Genomic DNA, 21,951 nt, shown 5'->3' with positions numbered 1-21,951 from the left:
GGTTCACCCTAGTAAACTATAGGAGGATATATGGCTGATATCTCAGTCTATTGGGTTCACCCTAGTAAACTATAGGAGGATATATGGCTGATATCTCAGTCTATTGGGTTCATCCTAGTAAACTATAGGAGGATATATGGCTGATATCTCAGTCTATTGGGTTCACCTTAGTAAACTATAGAGGGATATATGGCTGATATCTCAGTCTATTGGGTTCACCCTAGTAAACTATAGGAGGATATATGGCTGATATCTCAGTCTATTGGGTTCATCCTAGTAAACTATAAGAGGATATATGGCTGATATCTCAGTCTATTGGGTTCATCCTAGTAAACTATAGGGGGATATATGGCTGATATCTCAGTCTACTGGGTTCACCCTAGTAAACTATAGGGGGATATATGGCTGATATCTCAGTCTATTGGGTTCACCCTAGTAAACTATAGGAGGATATATGGCTGATATCTCAGTCTATTGGGTTCACCCTAGTAAACTATAGGAGGATATATGGCTGATATCTCAGTCTATTGGGTTCACCCTAGTAAACTATAGGAGGATATATGGCTGATATCTCAGTCTATTGGGTTCACCCTAGTAAACTATAGGAGGATATATGGCTGATATCTCAGTCTACTGGGTTCACCCTAGTAAACTATAGGGGGATATATGGCTGATATCTCAGTCTATTGGGTTCACCCTAGTAAACTATAGGGGGATATATGGCTGATATCTCAGTCTATTGGGTTCACCCTAGTAAACTATAGGGGGATATATGGCTGATATCTCAGTCTATTGGGTTCACCCTAGTAAACTATAGGGGGATATATGGCTGATATCTCAGTCTATTGGGTTCACCCTAGTAAACTATAGGGGGATATATGGCTGATATCTCAGTCTACTGGGTTCACCCTAGTAAACTATAGGGGGATATATGGCTGATATCTCAGTCTATTGGGTTCACCCTAGTAAACTATAGGGGGATATATGGCTGATATCTCGGTCTATTGGGTTCACCCTAGTAAACTATAGGAGGATATATGGCTGATATCTCAGTCTATTGGGTTCACCCTAGTAAACTATAGGGGGATATATGGCTGATATCTCAGTCTACTGGGTTCACCCTAGTAAACTATAGGGGGATATATGGCTGATATCTCAGTCTATTGGGTTCACCCTAGTAAACTATAGGAGGATATATGGCTGATATCGCAGTCTATTGGGTTCACCCTAGTAAACTATAGGAGGATATATGGCTGATATCTCAGTCTATTGGGTTAACCCTAGTAAACTATTGGAGGATATATGGCTGATATCTCAGTCTATTGGGTTCACCCTAGTAAACTATAGGAGGATATATTGCTGATATCTCAGTCTACTGGGTTCACCCTAGTAAACTATAGGGGGATATATGGCTGATATCTCAGTCTATTGGGTTCACCCTAGTAAACTATAGGGGGATATATGGCTGATATCTCAGTCTACTGGGTTCACCCTAGTAAACTATAGAGGGATATATGGCTGATATCTCAGTCTATTGGGTTCACCCTAGTAAACTATAGGAGGATATCTGGCTGATATCTCAGTCTACTGGGTTCACCCTAGTAAACTATAGGAGGATATATGGCTGATATCTCAGTCTATTGGGTCACCCTAGTAAACTATAGGAGGATATATGGCTGATATCTCAGTCTATTGGGTTCATCCTAGTAAACTATAGGAGGATATATGGCTGATATCTCAGTCTATTGGGTTCACCCTAGTAAACTATAGAGGGATATATGGCTGATATCTCAGTCTATTGGGTTCACCCTAGTGAACTATATGAGGATATATGGCTGATATCTCAGTCTACTGGGTTCACCCTAGTAAACTATAGGGGGATATATGGCTGATATCTCAGTCTATTGGGTTCACCCTAGTAAACTATAGGGGGATATATGGCTGATATCTCAGTCTATTGGGTTCACCCTAGTAAACTATAGGAGGATATATGGCTGATATCTCAGTCTATTGGGTTCACCCTAGTAAACTATAGGGGGATATATGGCTGATATCTCAGTCTACTGGGTTCACCCTAGTAAACTATAGAGGGATATATGGCTGATATCTCAGTCTATTGGGTTCACCCTAGTAAACTATAGGAGGATATATGGCTGATATCTCAGTCTATTGGGTTCATCCTAGTAAACTATAGGAGGATATATGGCTGATATCTCAGTCTATTGGGTTCATCCTAGTAAACTATAGGGGGATATATGGCTGATATCTCAGTCTACTGGGTTCACCCTAGTAAACTATAGGGGGATATATGGCTGATATCTCAGTCTATTGGGTTCATCCTAGTAAACTATAGGAGGATATCTTGCCGATATCTCAGTCTATTGGGTTCATCCTAGTAAACTATAGGGGGATATATGGCTGATATCTCAGTCTACTGGGTTCACCCTAGTAAACTATAGGGGGATATATGGCTGATATCTCAGTCTATTGGGTTCACCCTAGTAAACTATAGGAGGATATACGGCTGATATCGCAGTCTATTGGGTTCACCCTAGTAAACTATAGGAGGATATATGGCTGATATCTCAGTCTATTGGGTTCACCCTAGTAAACTATTGGAGGATATATGGCTGATATCTCAGTCTATTGGGTTCACCCTAGTAAACTATAGGAGGATATATGGCTGATATCTCAGTCTACTGGGTTCACCCTAGTAAACTATAGGGGGATATATGGCTGATATCTCAGTCTATTGGGTTCACCCTAGTAAACTATAGGGGGATATATGGCTGATATCTCAGTCTACTGGGTTCACCCTAGTAAACTATAGGAGGATATATGGCTGATATCTCAGTCTATTGGGTTCACCCTAGTAAACTATAGGAGGATATATGGCTGATATCTCAGTCTATTGGGTTCATCCTAGTAAACTATAGGAGGATATATGGCTGATATCTCAGTCTATTGGGTTCACCCTAGAAAACTATAGGAGGATATATGGCTGATATCTCAGTCTATTGGGTTCACCCTAGTAAACTATAGGAGGATATATGGCTGATATCTCAGTCTATTGGGTTCATCCTAGTAAACTATAGGAGGATATATGGCTGATATCTCAGTCTATTGGGTTCACCCTAGTAAACTATAGAGGGATATATGGCTGATATCTCAGTCTATTGGGTTCATCCTAGTAAACTATAGGGGGATATATGGCTGATATCTCAGTCTACTGGGTTCACCCTAGTAAACTATAGGGGGATATATGGCTGATATCTCAGTCTATTGGGTTCACCCTAGTAAACTATAGGAGGATATATGGCTGATATCTCATTCTATTGGGTTCACCCTAGTAAACTATAGGAGGATATATGGCTGATATCTTAGTCTATTGGGTTCACCCTAGTAAACTATAGGAGGATATATGGCTGATATCTCAGTCTATTGGGTTCATCCTAGTAAACTATAGGGGGATATATGGCTGATATCTCAGTCTATTGGGTTCACCCTAGTAAACTATAGGAGGATATATGGCTGATATCGCAGTCTATTGGGTTCACCCTAGTAAACTATAGGAGGATATATGGCTGATATCTCAGTCTATTGGGTTCACCCTAGTAAACTATAGAGGATATATGGCTGATATCTCAGTCTATTGGGTTCACCCTAGTAAACTATAGGAGGATATATGGCTGATATCTCAGTCTATTGGGTTCACCCTAGTAAACTATAGGAGGATATATGGCTGATATCTCAGTCTATTGGGTTCACCCTAGTAAACTATAGGGGGATATATGGCTGATATCTCAGTCTATTGGGTTCACCCTAGGGTTCAACCTTATATCCTTCCTGTTTGGCCCTGTCCGGGGGTGTCCTCGGAGTGGGCCACAGTGTCTCCTGACCCCTCCTGTCTCAGCCTCCAGTATTTATGCTGCAGTAGTTTATGTGTCGGGGGGCTAGGGTCAGTTTGTTATATCTGGAGTACTTCTCCTGTCCTATTCGGTGTCCTGTGTGAATCTAAGTGTGCTCAGTAAACTATAGGAGGATATATGGCTGATATCTCAGTCTATTGGGTTCACCCTAGAAAACTATTGGAGGATATATGGCTGATATCTCAGTCTATTGGGTTCACCCTAGTAAACTATAGGATGATATATGGCTGATATCTCAGTCTACTGGGTTCACCCTAGTAAACTATAGGAGGATATATGGCTGATATCTCAGTCTATTGGGTTCACCCTAGTAAACTATAGGAGGATATGTGGCTGATATCTCAGTCTACTGGGTTCACCCTAGTAAACTATAGGGGGATATATGGCTGATATCTCAGTCTATTGGGTTCACCCTAGTAAACTATAGGGGGATATATGGCTGATATCTCAGTCTACTGGGTTCACCCTAGTAAACTATAGAGGGATATATGGCTGATATCTCAGTCTATTGGGTTCACCCTAGTAAACTATAGGAGGATATCTGGCTGATATCTCAGTCTACTGGGTTCACCCTAGTAAACTATAGGAGGATATATGGCTGATATCTCAGTCTATTGGGTTCACCCTAGTAAACTATAGGAGGATATATGGCTGATATCTCAGTCTATTGGGTTCATCCTAGTAAACTATAGGAGGATATATGGCTGATATCTCAGTCTATTGGGTTCACCCTAGAAAACTATAGGAGGATATATGGCTGATATCTCAGTCTATTGGGTTCACCCTAGTAAACTATATGAGGATATATGGCTGATATCTCAGTCTATTGGGTTCACCCTAGTAAACTATAGGAGGATATATGGCTGATATCTCAGTCTATTGGGTTCATCCTAGTAAACTATAGGAGGATATATGGCTGATATCTCAGTCTATTGGGTTCACCCTAGTAAACTATAGAGGGATATATGGCTGATATCTCAGTCTATTGGGTTCACCCTAGTGAACTATAGGAGGATATATGGCTGATATCTCAGTCTACTGGGTTCACCCTAGTAAACTATAGGGGGATATATGGCTGATATCTCAGTCTATTGGGTTCACCCTAGTAAACTATAGGGGGATATATGGCTGATATCTCAGTCTATTGGGTTCACCCTAGTAAACTATAGGAGGATATATGGCTGATATCTCAGTCTATTGGGTTCACCCTAGTAAACTATAGGGGGATATATGGCTGATATCTCAGTCTACTGGGTTCACCCTAGTAAACTATAGAGGGATATATGGCTGATATCTCAGTCTATTGGGTTCACCCTAGTAAACTATAGGAGGATATATGGCTGATATCTCAGTCTATTGGGTTCATCCTAGTAAACTATAGGAGGATATATGGCTGATATCTCAGTCTATTGGGTTCATCCTAGTAAACTATAGGAGGATATCTTGCCGATATCTCAGTCTATTGGGTTCATCCTAGTAAACTATAGGAGGATATATGGCTGATATCTCAGTCTATTGGGTTCACCCTAGTAAACTATAGAGGGATATATGGCTGATATCTCAGTCTATTGGGTTCACCCTAGTAAACTATAGGAGGATATATGGCTGATATCTCAGTCTATTGGGTTCATCCTAGTAAACTATAAGATGATATATGGCTGATATCTCAGTCTATTGGGTTCATCCTAGTAAACTATAGGGGGATATATGGCTGATATCTCAGTCTACTGGGTTCACCCTAGTAAACTATAGGGGGATATATGGCTGATATCTCAGTCTATTGGGTTCATCCTAGTAAACTATAGGAGGATATATGGCTGATATCTCAGTCTATTGGGTTCATCCTAGTAAACTATAGGGGGATATATGGCTGATATCTCAGTCTACTGGGTTCACCCTAGTAAACTATAGGGGGATATATGGCTGATATCTCAGTCTATTGGGTTCACCCTAGTAAACTATAGGAGGATATATGGCTGATATCTCATTCTATTGGGTTCACCCTAGTAAACTATAGGAGGATATATGGCTGATATCTTAGTCTATTGGGTTCACCCTAGTAAACTATAGGAGGATATATGGCTGATATCTCAGTCTATTGGGTTCATCCTAGTAAACTATAGGGGGATATATGGCTGATATCTCAGTCTATTGGGTTCACCCTAGTAAACTATAGGAGGATATATGGCTGATATCGCAGTCTATTGGGTTCACCCTAGTAAACTATAGGAGGATATATGGCTGATATCTCAGTCTATTGGGTTCACCCTAGTAAACTATAGAGGATATATGGCTGATATCTCAGTCTATTGGGTTCACCCTAGTAAACTATAGGAGGATATATGGCTGATATCTCAGTCTATTGGGTTCACCCTAGTAAACTATAGGAGGATATATGGCTGATATCTCAGTCTATTGGGTTCACCCTAGTAAACTATAGGGGGATATATGGCTGATATCTCAGTCTATTGGGTTCACCCTAGGGTTCAACCTTATATCCTTCCTGTTTGGCCCTGTCCGGGGGTGTCCTCGGAGTGGGCCACAGTGTCTCCTGACCCCTCCTGTCTCAGCCTCCAGTATTTATGCTGCAGTAGTTTATGTGTCGGGGGGCTAGGGTCAGTTTGTTATATCTGGAGTACTTCTCCTGTCCTATTCGGTGTCCTGTGTGAATCTAAGTGTGCTCAGTAAACTATAGGAGGATATATGGCTGATATCTCAGTCTATTGGGTTCACCCTAGAAAACTATTGGAGGATATATGGCTGATATCTCAGTCTATTGGGTTCACCCTAGTAAACTATAGGATGATATATGGCTGATATCGCAGTCTACTGGGTTCACCCTAGTAAACTATAGGAGGATATATGGCTGATATCTCAGTCTATTGGGTTCACCCTAGTAAACTATAGGAGGATATGTGGCTGATATCTCAGTCTACTGGGTTCACCCTAGTAAACTATAGGGGGATATATGGCTGATATCTCAGTCTATTGGGTTCACCCTAGTAAACTATAGGGGGATATATGGCTGATATCTCAGTCTACTGGGTTCACCCTAGTAAACTATAGAGGGATATATGGCTGATATCTCAGTCTATTGGGTTCACCCTAGTAAACTATAGGAGGATATCTGGCTGATATCTCAGTCTACTGGGTTCACCCTAGTAAACTATAGGAGGATATATGGCTGATATCTCAGTCTATTGGGTTCACCCTAGTAAACTATAGGAGGATATATGGCTGATATCTCAGTCTATTGGGTTCATCCTAGTAAACTATAGGAGGATATATGGCTGATATCTCAGTCTATTGGGTTCACCCTAGAAAACTATAGGAGGATATATGGCTGATATCTCAGTCTATTGGGTTCACCCTAGTAAACTATAGGAGGATATATGGCTGATATCTCAGTCTACTGGGTTCACCCTAGTAAACTATAGGGGGATATATGGCTGATATCTCAGTCTATTGGGTTCACCCTAGTAAACTATAGGGGGATATATGGCTGATATCTCAGTCTATTGGGTTCACCCTAGTAAACTATAGGAGGATATATGGCTGATATCTCAGTCTATTGGGTTCACCCTAGTAAACTATAGGGGGATATATGGCTGATATCTCAGTCTACTGGGTTCACCCTAGTAAACTATAGAGGGATATATGGCTGATATCTCAGTCTATTGGGTTCACCCTAGTAAACTATAGGAGGATATATGGCTGATATCTCAGTCTATTGGGTTCATCCTAGTAAACTATAGGAGGATATATGGCTGATATCTCAGTCTATTGGGTTCATCCTAGTAAACTATAGGAGGATATCTTGCCGATATCTCAGTCTATTGGGTTCATCCTAGTAAACTATAGGAGGATATATGGCTGATATCTCAGTCTATTGGGTTCATCCTAGTAAACTATAGGGGGATATATGGCTGATATCTCAGTCTACTGGGTTCACCCTAGTAAACTATAGGGGGATATATGGCTGATATCTCAGTCTATTGGGTTCATCCTAGTAAACTATAGGAGGATATCTTGCCGATATCTCAGTCTATTGGGTTCATCCTAGTAAACTATAGGGGGATATATGGCTGATATCTCAGTCTACTGGGTTCACCCTAGTAAACTATAGGGGGATATATGGCTGATATCTCAGTCTATTGGGTTCACCCTAGTAAACTATAGGAGGATATACGGCTGATATCGCAGTCTATTGGGTTCACCCTAGTAAACTATAGGAGGATATATGGCTGATATCTCAGTCTATTGGGTTCACCCTAGTAAACTATAGGAGGATATATGGCTGATATCTCAGTCTATTGGGTTCACCCTAGTAAACTATAGGAGGATATATGGCTGATATCTCAGTCTACTGGGTTCACCCTAGTAAACTATAGGGGGATATATGGCTGATATCTCAGTCTATTGGGTTCACCCTAGTAAACTATAGGGGGATATATGGCTGATATCTCAGTCTACTGGGTTCACCCTAGTAAACTATAGGAGGATATATGGCTGATATCTCAGTCTATTGGGTTCACCCTAGTAAACTATAGGAGGATATATGGCTGATATCTCAGTCTATTGGGTTCATCCTAGTAAACTATAGGAGGATATATGGCTGATATCTCAGTCTATTGGGTTCACCCTAGAAAACTATAGGAGGATATATGGCTGATATCTCAGTCTATTGGGTTCACCCTAGTAAACTATAGGAGGATATATGGCTGATATCTCAGTCTATTGGGTTCATCCTAGTAAACTATAGGAGGATATATGGCTGATATCTCAGTCTATTGGGTTCACCCTAGTAAACTATAGAGGGATATATGGCTGATATCTCAGTCTATTGGGTTCACCCTAGTAAACTATAGGAGGATATATGGCTGATATCTCAGTCTATTGGGTTCATCCTAGTAAACTATAAGAGGATATATGGCTGATATCTCAGTCTATTGGGTTCATCCTAGTAAACTATAGGGGGATATATGGCTGATATCTCAGTCTACTGGGTTCACCCTAGTAAACTATAGGGGGATATATGGCTGATATCTCAGTCTATTGGGTTCATCCTAGTAAACTATAGGAGGATATATGGCTGATATCTCAGTCTATTGGGTTCATCCTAGTAAACTATAGGGGGATATATGGCTGATATCTCAGTCTACTGGGTTCACCCTAGTAAACTATAGGGGGATATATGGCTGATATCTCAGTCTATTGGGTTCACCCTAGTAAACTATAGGAGGATATATGGCTGATATCTCATTCTATTGGGTTCACCCTAGTAAACTATAGGAGGATATATGGCTGATATCTCAGTCTATTGGGTTCACCCTAGTAAACTATAGGAGGATATATGGCTGATATCTCAGTCTATTGGGTTCATCCTAGTAAACTATAGGGGGATATATGGCTGATATCTCAGTCTATTGGGTTCACCCTAGTAAACTATAGGAGGATATATGGCTGATATCGCAGTCTATTGGGTTCACCCTAGTAAACTATAGGAGGATATATGGCTGATATCTCAGTCTATTGGGTTCACCCTAGTAAACTATAGAGGATATATGGCTGATATCTCAGTCTATTGGGTTCACCCTAGTAAACTATAGGAGGATATATGGCTGATATCTCAGTCTATTGGGTTCACCCTAGTAAACTATAGGAGGATATATGGCTGATATCTCAGTCTATTGGGTTCACCCTAGTAAACTATAGGGGGATATATGGCTGATATCTCAGTCTATTGGGTTCACCCTAGGGTTCAACCTTATATCCTTCCTGTTTGGCCCTGTCCGGGGGTGTCCTCGGAGTGGGCCACAGTGTCTCCTGACCCCTCCTGTCTCAGCCTCCAGTATTTATGCTGCAGTAGTTTATGTGTCGGGGGGCTAGTGTCAGTTTGTTATATCTGGAGTACTTCTCCTGTCCTATTCGGTGTCCTGTGTGAATCTAAGTGTGCTCAGTAAACTATAGGAGGATATATGGCTGATATCTCAGTCTATTGGGTTCACCCTAGAAAACTATTGGAGGATATATGGCTGATATCTCAGTCTATTGGGTTCACCCTAGTAAACTATAGGATGATATATGGCTGATATCTCAGTCTACTGGGTTCACCCTAGTAAACTATAGGAGGATATATGGCTGATATCTCAGTCTATTGGGTTCACCCTAGTAAACTATAGGAGGATATATGGCTGATATCTCAGTCGATTGGGTTCAACCTAGAAAACTATAGGAGGATATATGGCTGGTATCTCAGTCTATTGGGTTCACCCTAGTAAACTATAGGGGGATATATGGCTGATATCTCAGTATACTGGGTTCACCCTAGTAAACTATAGGGGGATATATGGCTGATATCTCCGTCTATTAGGTTCACCCTAGTAAACTATAGGGGGATATATGGCTGATATCTCAGTCTATTGGGTTCACCCTAGTAAACTATAGGGGGATATATGGCTGATATCTCAGTCTACTGGGTTCACCCTAGTAAACTATAGGGGGATATATGGCTGATATCTCAGTCTATTGGGTTCACCCTAGTAAACTATAGGGGGATATATGGCTGATATCTCAGTCTATTGGGTTCACCCTAGTAAACTATAGGGGGATATATGGCTGATATCTCAGTCTACTGGGTTCACCCTAGTAAACTATAGAGGGATATATGGCTGATATCTCAGTCTATTGGGTTCACCCTAGTAAACTATAGGAGGATATATGGCTGATATCTCAGTCTATTGGGTTCATCCTAGTAAACTATAGGAGGATATATGGCTGATATCTCAGTCTATTGGGTTCATCCTAGTAAACTATAGGGGGATATATGGCTGATATCTCAGTCTACTGGGTTCACCCTAGTAAACTATAGGGGGATATATGGCTGATATCGCAGTCTATTGGGTTCACCCTAGTAAACTATAGGAGGATATATGGCTTATATCTCAGTCTATTGGGTTCACCCTAGTAAACTATAGAGGATATATGGCTGATATCTCAGTCTATTGGGTTCACCCTAGTAAACTATAGGAGGATATATGGCTGATATCTCAGTCTATTGGGTTCACCCTAGTAAACTATAGGAGGATATATGGCTGATATCTCAGTCTATTGGGTTCACCCTAGTAAACTATAGGGGGATATATGGCTGATATCTCAGTCTATTGGGTTCACCCTAGGGTTCAACCTTATATCCTTCCTGTTTGGCCCTGTCCGGGGGTGTCCTCGGAGTGGGCCACAGTGTCTCCTGACCCCTCCTGTCTCAGCCTCCAGTATTTATGCTGCAGTAGTTTATGTGTCGGGGGGCTAGGGTCAGTTTGTTATATCTGGAGTACTTCTCCTGTCCTATACGTTTTCCTGTGTGAATCTTAAGTGTGCGTTCTCTAATTCTCTCATTCTCTCTTTCTCTCTCTCGGAGGACCTGAGCCCTAGGACCATGCCCCAGGACTACCTGACATGATGACTCCTTGCTGTCCCCAGTCCACCTGGTTGTGCTGCTGCTCCAGTTTCAACTGTTCTGCCTTATTATTATTCGACCATGCTGATCATTTATGAACATTTGAACATCTTGGCCATGTTCTGTTATAATCTCCACCCGGCACAGCCAGAAGAGGACTGGCCATCCCACATATGCTCTCTCTAATTCTCTCTTTCTTTCTCTCTCTCGGAGGACCTGAGCCCTAGGACCATGCCCCAGGAATACCTGACATGATGACTCCTTGCTGTCCCCAGTCAACCTGACTGTGCTGCTGCTCCAGTTTCAACTATTCTGCCTTATTATTTTTCGACCATGCTGGTCATTTATGAACATTTGAACATCTTGATCATGTTTTGTTATAATCTCCACCCGGCACAGCCAGAAGAGGACTGGCCACCCCACATAGCATGGTTCCTCTCTAGGTTTCTTCCTAGGTTTTGGCCTTTCTAGGGAGTTTTTCCTAGCCACCGTGCTTCTTCACCTGCATTGCTTGCTGTTTGGGGTTTTAGGCTGGGTTTCTGTACAGCACTTTGAGATATCAGCTGATGTACGAAGGGCTATATAAAATAAATTTGATTGATTGATTGATTGATAGTAAACTATAGGGGGATATATGGCTGATATCTCAGTCTATTGGGTTCACCCTAGTAAACTATAGGGGGATATATGGCTGATATCTCAGTCTATTGGGTTCACCCTAGTAAACTATAGTAGGATATATGGCTGATATCTCAGTCTATTGGGTTCACCCTAGTAAACTATAGTAGGATATATGGCTGATATCTCAGTCTATTGGGTTCACCCTAGTAAACTATAGAGGATATATGGCTGATATCTCAGTCTATTGGGTTTACCCTAGTAAACTATAGGAGGATATATGGCTGATATCTCAGTCTATTGGGTTCACCCTAGTAAACTATACGAGGATATATGGCTGATATCTCAGTCTATTGATGTAATAGAGTTGGGTTCACCCTAGTAAACTATAGTAGGATATATGGCTGATATCTCAGTCTATTGGGTTCACCCTAGTAAACTATAGGGGGATATATGGCTGATATCTCAGTCTATTGGGTTTACCCTAGTAAACTATAGGAGGATATATGGCTGATATCTCAGTCTATTGGGTTAATCCTAGTAAACTATAAGAGGATATATGGCTGATATCTCAGTCTATTGGGTTCATCCTAGTAAACTATAGGGGGATATATGGCTGATATCTCAGTCTACTGGGTTCACCCTAGTAAACTATAGGAGGATATATGGCTGGTATCTCAGTCTATTGGGTTCATCCTAGTAAACTATAGGAGGATATATGGCTGATATCTCAGTCTATTGGGTTCATCCTAGTAAACTATAGGGGGATATATGGCTGATATCTCAGTCTACTGGGTTCACCCTAGTAAACTATAGGGGGATATATGGCTGATATCTCAGTCTATTGGGTTCATCCTAGTAAACTATAGGAGGATATATGGCTGATATCTCAGTCTATTGGGTTCATCCTAGTAAACTATAGGGGGATATATGGCTGATATCTCAGTCTACTGGGTTCAACCTAGTAAACTATAGGGGGATATATGGCTGATATCTCAGTCTATTGGGTTCACCCTAGTAAACTATAGGCGGATATATGGCTGATATCTCAGTCTATTGGGTTCACCCTAGTAAACTATAGGAGGATATATGGCTGATATCTCAGTCTATTGGGTTCACCCTAGTAAACTATAGGAGGATATATGGCTGATATCTCAGTCTATTGGGTTCACCCTAGTAAACTATAGGAGGATATATGGCTGATATCTCAGTCTACTGGGTTCACCCTAGTAAACTATAGGGGGATATATGGCTGATATCTCAGTCTATAGGGTTCACCCTAGTAAACTATAGGGGGATATATGGCTGATATCGCAGTCTACTGGGTTCACCCTAGTAAACTATAGGGGGACATATGGCTGATATCTCAGTCTATTGGGTTCACCCTAGTAAACTATAGGAGGATATATGGCTGATATCTCAGTCTATTGGCTTCACCCTAGTAAACTATAGGGGGATATATGGCTGATATCTCAGTATATTGGGTTCACCCTAGTAAACTATAGGAGGATATATGGCTGATATCTCAGTCTGTTGGGTTCACCCTAGTAAACTATAGGAGGATATATGGCTGATATCTCAGTCTATTGGGTTCACCCTAGTAAACTATAGAAGATATATGGCTGATATCTCAGTCTATTGGGTTCACCCTAGTAAACTATAGGAGGATATATGGCTGATATCTCAGTCTATTGGGTTCACCCTAGTAAACTATAGGAGGATATATGGCTGATATCTCAGTCTATTGGGTTCACCCTAGTAAACTATAGGGGATATATGGCTGATATCTCAGTCTATTGGGTTCACCCTAGTAAACTATAGGAGGATATATGGCTGATATCTCAGTCTATTGGGTTAACCCTAGTAAACTATACGAGGATATATGGCTGATATCTCAGTCTATTGATGTAATAGAGTTGGGTTCACCCTAGTAAACTATAGAGGATATATGGCTGATATCTCAGTCTATTGGGTTCACCCTAGTAAACTATAGGAGGATATATGGCTGATATCTCAGTCTATTGGGTTCATCCTAGTAAACTATAGGAGGATACATGGCTGATATCTCAGTCTATTGGGTTCACCCTAGTAAACTATAGGGGGATATATGGCTGATATCTCAGTCTATTGGGTTCATCCTAGTAAACTATAGGAGGATATATGGCTGATATCTCAGTCTATTGGGTTCATCCTAGTAAACTATAGGGGGATATATGGCTGATATCTCAGTCTTTTGGGTTCACCCTAGTAAACTATAGGAGGATATATGGCTGATATCTCAGTCTATTGGGTTCACCCTAGTAAACTATAGAGGATATATGGCTGATATCTCAGTCTATTGGGTTTACCCTAGTAAACTATAGGAGGATATATGGCTGATATCTCAGTCTATTGGGTTCACCCTAGTAAACTATACGAGGATATATGGCTGATATCTCAGTCTATTGATGTAATAGAGTTGGGTTCACCCTAGTAAACTATAGAGGATATATGGCTGATATCTCAGTCTATTGGGTTTACCCTAGTAAACTATAGGAGGATATATGGCTGATATCTCAGTCTATTGGGTTCACTTTAGTAAACTATAGGAGGATATATGGCTGATATCTCAGTCTACTGGGTTCACCCTAGTAAACTATAGGAGGATATATGGCTGATATCTCAGTCTATTGGGTTCATCCTAGTAAACTATAGGGGGATATATGGCTGATATTTCGGGCTACTGGGTTCACCCTAGTAAACAATAGGAGGATATATGGCTGATATCTCAGTCTATTGGGTTCACCCTAGTAAACTATAGGAGGATATATGGCTGATATCTCAGTCTATTGGGTTCACCCTAGAAAACTATAGGAGGATATATGGCTGATATCTCAGTCTATTGGGTTCACCCTAGTAAACTATAGGGGGATATATGGCTGATATCTCAGTCTACTGGGTTCACCCTAGTAAACTATAGGAGGATATATGGCTGATATCTCAGTCTATTGGGTTCACCCTAGTAAACTATAGGAGGATATATGGCTGATATCTCAGTCTATTGGGTTCACCCTATCAAACTATAGGGGGATATATGGCTGATATCTCAGTCTACTGGGTACACCCTAGTAAACTATATGGGGATATATGGCTGATATCTCAGTCTATTGGGTTCAACCTAGTAAACTATAGGAGGATATATGGCTGATATCTCAGTCTATTGGGTTCACCCTAGTAAACTATAGGAGGATATATGGCCGATATCTCAGTCTACTGGGTTCACCCTAGTAAACTATAGGGGGATATATGGCTGATATCTCAGTCTATTGGGTTCACCCTAGTAAACTATAGGGGATATATGGCTGATATCTCAGTCTATTGGGTTCACCCTTGTAAACTATAGGAGGATATATGGCTGATATCTCAGTCTATTGGGTTCACCCTAGTAAACTATAGGAGGATATATGGCTGATATCTCAGTCTATTGGGTTCACCCTAGTAAACTATAGGGGGATATATGGCTGATATCTCAGTCTATTGGGTTCATCCTAGTAAACTATAGGAGGATATATGGCTGATATCTCAGTCTATTGGGTTCATCCTAGTAAACTATAGGGGGATATATGGCTGATATCGCAGTCTACTGGGTTCACCCTAGTAAACTATAGGGGGACATATGGCTGATATCTCAGTCTATTGGGTTCACCCTAGTAAACTATAGGAGGATATATGGCTGATATCTCAGTCTATTGGCTTCACCCTAGTAAACTATAGGGGGATATATGGCTGATATCTCAGTATATTGGGTTCACCCTAGTAAACTATAGGAGGATATATGGCTGATATCTCAGTCTATTGGCTTCACCCTAGTAAACTATAGGGGGATATATGGCTGATATCTCAGTCTGTTGGGTTCACCCTAGTAAACTATAGGAGGATATATGGCTGATATCTCAGTCTATTGGGTTCACCCTAGTAAACTATAGAGGATATATGGCTGATATCTCAGTCTATTGGGTTCACCCTAGTAAACTATAGGGGATATATGGCTGATAACTCAGTCTATTGGGTTCACCCTAGTAAACTATAGGAGGATATATGGCTGATATCTCAGTCTATTGGGTTCACCCTAGTAAACTATACGAGGATATATGGCTGATATCTCAGTCTATTGATGTAATAGAGTTGGGTTCACCCTAGTAAACTATAGAGGATATATGGCTGATATCTCAGTCTATTGGTTTCACCCTAGTAAACTATAGGAGGATATATGGCTGATATCTCAGTCTATTGGGTTCATCCTAGTAAACTATAGGAGGATACATGGCTGATATCTCAGTCTATTGGGTTCACCCTAGTAAACTATAGGGGGATATATGGCTGATATCTCAGTCTATTGGGTTCATCCTAGTAAACTATAGGAGGATATATGGCTGATATCTCAGTCTATTGGGTTCATCCTAGTAAACTATAGGGGGATATATGGCTGATATCTCAGTCTACTGGGTTCACCCTAGTAAACTATAGGGGGATATATGGCTGATATCTCAGTCTATTGGGTTCACCCTAGTAAACTATAGGAGGATATATGGCTGATATCTCAAAGTCTATTGGGTTCACCCTAGTAAACTATAGGAGGATATATGGCTGATATCTCAGTCTATTGGGTTCACCCTAGTAAACTATAGGGGATATATGGCTGATATCTCAGTCTTTTGGGTTTACCCTAGAAAACTATAGGAGGATATATGGCTGATATCTCAAAGTCTATTGGGTTCACCCTAGTAAACTATAGGAGGATATATGGCTGATATCTCAGTCTATTGGGTTCACCCTAGTAAACTATAGAGGATATATGGCTGATATCTCAGTCTATTGGGTTTACCCTAGAAAACTATAGGAGGATATATGGCTGATATCTCAGTCTATTGGGTTCACCCTAGTAAACTATACGAGGATATATGGCTGATATCTCAGTCTATTGATGTAATAGAGTTGGGTTCACCCTAGTAAACTATAGAGGATATATGGCTGATATCTCAGTCTATTGGGTTTACCCTAGTAAACTATAGGAGGATATATGGCTGATATCTCAGTCTATTGGGTTCACCTTAGTAAACTATAGGAGGATATATGGCTGATATCTCAGTCTACTGGGTTCACCCTAGTAAACTATAGGAGGATATATGGCTGATATCTCAGTCTATTGGGTTCATCCTAGTAAACTATAGGGGGATATATGGCTGATATCTCGGTCTACTGGGTTCACCCTAGTAAACTATAGGAGGATATATGGCTGATATCTCAGTCTATTGGGTTCACCCTAGTAAACTATAGGAGGATATATGGCTGATATCTCAGTCTATTGGGTTCACCCTAGAAAACTATAGGAGGATATATGGCTGATATCTCAGTCTATTGGGTTCACCCTAGTAAACTATAGGGGGATATATGGCTTATATCTCAGTCTACTGGGTTCACCCTAGTAAACTATAGGAGGATATATGGCTGATATCTCAGTCTATTGGGTTCACCCTAGTAAACTATAGGAGGATATATGGCTGATATCTCAGTCTATTGGGTTCACCCTATCAAACTATAGGGGGATATATGGCTGATATCTCAGTCTACTGGGTACACCCTAGTAAACTATATGGGGATATATGGCTGATATCTCAGTCTATTGGGTTCACCCTAGTAAACTATAGGAGGATATATGGCTGATATCTCAGTCTATTGGGTTCACCCTAGTAAACTATAGGAGGATATATGGCCGATATCTCAGTCTACTGGGTTCACCCTAGTAAACTATAGGGGGATATATGGCTGATATCTCAGTCTATTGGGTTCACCCTAGTAAACTATAGGGGATATATGGCTGATATCTCAGTCTATTGATGTAATAGAGTTGGGTTCACCCTAGTAAACTATAGAGGATATATGGCTGATATCTCAGTCTATTGGGTTCACCCTAGTAAACTATAGGAGGAGATATGGCTGATATCTCAGTCTATTGGGTTCATCCTAGTAAACTATAGGAGGATACATGGCTGATATCTCAGTCTATTGGGTTCACCCTAGTAAACTTTAGGGGGATATATGGCTGATATCTCAGTCTATTGGGTTCATCCTAGTAAACTATAGGAGGATATATGGCTGATATCTCAGTCTATTGGGTTCATCCTAGTAAACTATAGGGGGATATATGGCTGATATCTCAGTCTACTGGGTTCACCCTAGTAAACTATAGGGGGATATATGGCTGATATCTCAGTCTATTGGGTTCACCCTAGTAAACTATAGGAGGATATATGGCTGATATCTCAAAGTCTATTGGGTTCACCCTAGTAAACTATAGGAGGATATATGGCTGATATCTCAGTCTATTGGGTTCACCCTAGTAAACTATAGGGGATATATGGCTGATATCTCAGTCTTTTGGGTTCACCCTAGTAAACTATAGGAGGATATATGGCTGATATCTCAGTCTATTGGGTTCACCCTAGTAAACTATAGAGGATATATGGCTGATATCTCAGTCTATTGGGTTTACCCTAGAAAACTATAGGAGGATATATGGCTGATATCTCAGTCTATTGGGTTCACCCTAGTAAACTATACGAGGATATATGGCTGATATCTCAGTCTATTGATGTAATAGAGTTGGGTTCACCCTAGTAAACTATAGAGGATATATGGCTGATATCTCAGTCTATTGGGTTCACCTTAGTAAACTATAGGAGGATATATGGCTGATATCTCAGTCTACTGGGTTCACCCTAGTAAACTATAGGAGGATATATGGCTGATATCTCAGTCTATTGGGTTCATCCTAGTAAACTATAGGGGGATATATGGCTGATATCTCGGTCTACTGGGTTCACCCTAGTAAACTATAGGAGGATATATGGCTGATATCTCAGTCTATTGGGTTCACCCTAGTAAACTATAGGAGGATATATGGCTGATATCTCAGTCTATTGGGTTCACCCTAGAAAACTATAGGAGGATATATGGCTGATATCTCAGTCTATTGGGTTCACCCTAGTAAACTATAGGGGGATATATGGCTGATATCTCAGTCTACTGGGTTCACCGTAGTAAACTATAGGAGGATATATGGCTGATATCTCAGTCTATTGGGTTCACCCTAGTAAACTATAGGAGGATATATGGCTGATATCTCAGTCTATTGGGTTCACCCTATCAAACTATAGGGGGATATATGGCTGATATCTCAGTCTACTGGGTACACCCTAGTAAACTATATGGGGATATATGGCTGATATCTCAGTCTATTGGGTTCACCCTAGTAAACTATAGGAGGATATATGGCTGATATCTCAGTCTATTGGGTTCACCCTAGTAAACTATAGGAGGATATATGGCCGATATCTCAGTCTACTGGGTTCACCCTAGTAAACTATAGGGGGATATATGGCTGATATCTCAGTCTATTGGGTTCACCCTAGTAAACTATAGGGGATATATGGCTGATATCTCAGTCTATTGGGTTCACCCTAGTAAACTATAGGAGGATATATGGCTGATATCTCAGTCTATTGGGTTCACCCTTGTAAACTATAGGAGGATATATGGCTGATATCTCAGTCTATTGGGTTCACCCTAGTAAACTATAGGAGGATATATGGCTGATATCTCAGTCTATTGGGTTCACCCTAGTAAACTATAGAGGATATATGGCTGATATCTCAGTCTATTGGGTTCACCCTAGTAAACTATAGGAGGATATATGGCTGATATCTCAGTCTATTGGGTTCACCCTAGTAAACTATAGGGGATATATGGCTGATATCTCAGTCTATTGGGTTCACCCTAGTAAACTATAGGAGGATATATGGCTGATATCTCAGTCTATTGGGTTCACCCTAGTAAACTATAGGGGGATATATGGCTGATATCTCAGTCTACTGGGTTCACCCTAGTAAACTATAGGAGGATATATGGCTGATATCTCAGTCTATTGGGTTCACCCTAGTAAACTATAGGAGGATATATGGCTGATATCTCAGTCTATTGGGTTCACCCTATCAAACTATAGGGGGATATATGGCTGATATCTCAGTCTACTGGGTACACCCTAGTAAACTATATGGGGATATATGGCTGATATCTCAGTCTATTGGGTTCACCCTAGTAAACTATAGGAGGATATATGGCTGATATCTCAGTCTATTGGGTTCACCCTAGTAAACTATATGAGGATATATGGCTGATATCTCAGTCTATTGGGTTCACCCTAGTAAACTATAGGAGGATATATGGCTGATATCTCAGTCTATTGGGTTCACCCTAGTAAACTATAGGAGGATATATGGCCGATATCTCAGTCTACTGGGTTCACCCTAGTAAACTATAGGGGGATATATGGCTGATATCTCAGTCTATTGGGTTCACCCTAGTAAACTATAGGGGATATATGGCTGATATCTCAGTCTATTGGGTTCACCCTAGTAAACTATAGGAGGATATATGGCTGATATCTCAGTCTATTGGGTTCACCCTAGTAAACTATAGGAGGATATATGGCTGATATCTCAGTCTATTGGGTTCACCCTAGTAAACTATAGGAGGATATATGGCTGATATCTCAGTCTATTGGGTTCACCCTAGTAAACTATAGAGGATATATGGCTGATATCTCAGTCTATTGGGTTCACCCTAGTAAACTATAGGAGGATATATGGCTGATATCTCAGTCTATTTGGTTCACCCTAGTAAACTATAGGGGATATATGGCTGATATCTCAGTCTATTGGGTTCACCCTAGTAAACTATAGAGGGATATATGGCTGATAACTCAGTCTATTGGGTTCACCCTAGTAAACTATAGAGGATATATGGCTGATATCTCAGTCTATTGGGTTTACCCTAGTAAACCATAGGAGGATATATGGCTGATATCTCAGTCTATTGGGTTAATCCTAGTAAACTATAGGAGGATATATGGCTGATATCTCAGTCTATTGGGTTCACCCTAGTAAACTATAGGGGATATATGGCTGATATCTCAGTCTATTGGGTTCACCCTTGTAAACTATAGGAGGATATATGGCTGATATCTCAGTCTATTGGGTTCACCCTAGTAAACTATAGAGGATATTTGGCTGATATCTCAGTCTATTGATGTAATAGAGTTGGGTTCACCCTAGTAAACTATAGAGGATATATGGCTGATATCTCAGTCTATTGGGTTCACCCTAGTAAACTATAGGAGGATATATGGCTGATATCTCAGTCTACTGGGTTCACCCTAGTAAACTATAGGGGGATATATGGCTGATATCTCAGTCTATTGGGTTCACCCTAGTAAACTATAGGGGGATATATGGCTGATATCTCAGTCTACTGGGTTCACCCTAGTAAACTATAGGGGGATATATGGCTGATATCTCAGTCTATTGGGTTCACCCTAGTAAACTATAGGAGGATATATGGCTGATATCTCATTCTATTGGCTTCACCCTAGTAAACTATAGGGGGATATATGGCTGATATCTCAGTCTATTGGGTTCACCCTAGTAAACTATAGGAGGATATATGGCTGATATCTCAGTCTGTTGGGTTCACCCTAGTAAACTATAGGAGGATATATGGCTGATATCTCAGTCTATTGGGTTCACCCTAGTAAACTATAGGAGGATATATGGCTGATATCTCAGTCTATTGGGTTCACCCTAGTAAACTATAGGAGGATATATGGCTGATATCTCAGTCTATTGGGTTCACCCTAGTAAACTATAGGAGGATATATGGCTGATATCTCAGTCTATTGGGTTTACCCTAGTAAACTATAGGAGGATATATGGCTGATATCTCAGTCTATTGAGTTCACCCTAGTAAACTATACGAGGATATTTGGCTGATATCTCAGTCTATTGATGTAATAGAGTTGGGTTCACCCTAGTAAACTATAGAGGATATATGGCTGATATCTCAGTCTATTTG

The 21,951-nt window shown here is 40.7% G+C and overlaps 1 protein-coding gene across 13 annotated transcripts in view; it reads right to left on the bottom strand.

Annotated features, from left to right (window-relative positions):
• LOC110535267 (butyrophilin subfamily 1 member A1) overlaps positions 1-21,951 on the bottom strand; it is a 142,036-nt gene that overhangs the window by 63,232 nt on the left and 56,853 nt on the right. Inside the window, exon 15 of one of the 13 annotated variants that reach the window (XM_090183248.1) lies at positions 1-21,951. This exon is cut by the window's left edge and continues 11,440 nt beyond it; it is cut by the window's right edge and continues 33,630 nt beyond it. The exons of the other annotated variants lie outside the window; for them this stretch is intronic. The gene's annotated coding sequence lies outside the window, so the exon portion shown is untranslated. 13 annotated transcript variants of the gene reach the window in all.

Source organism: Oncorhynchus mykiss, chromosome 9, assembly GCF_057628025.1.
Source record: "Oncorhynchus mykiss isolate SJ-2025 chromosome 9, ASM5762802v1, whole genome shotgun sequence".
Taxonomy (NCBI): domain Eukaryota; kingdom Metazoa; phylum Chordata; class Actinopteri; order Salmoniformes; family Salmonidae; genus Oncorhynchus; species Oncorhynchus mykiss.
The sequence above is the reverse complement of the archived record's forward strand: the minus strand, read 5'-3'. Positions and strand labels throughout refer to the sequence as shown.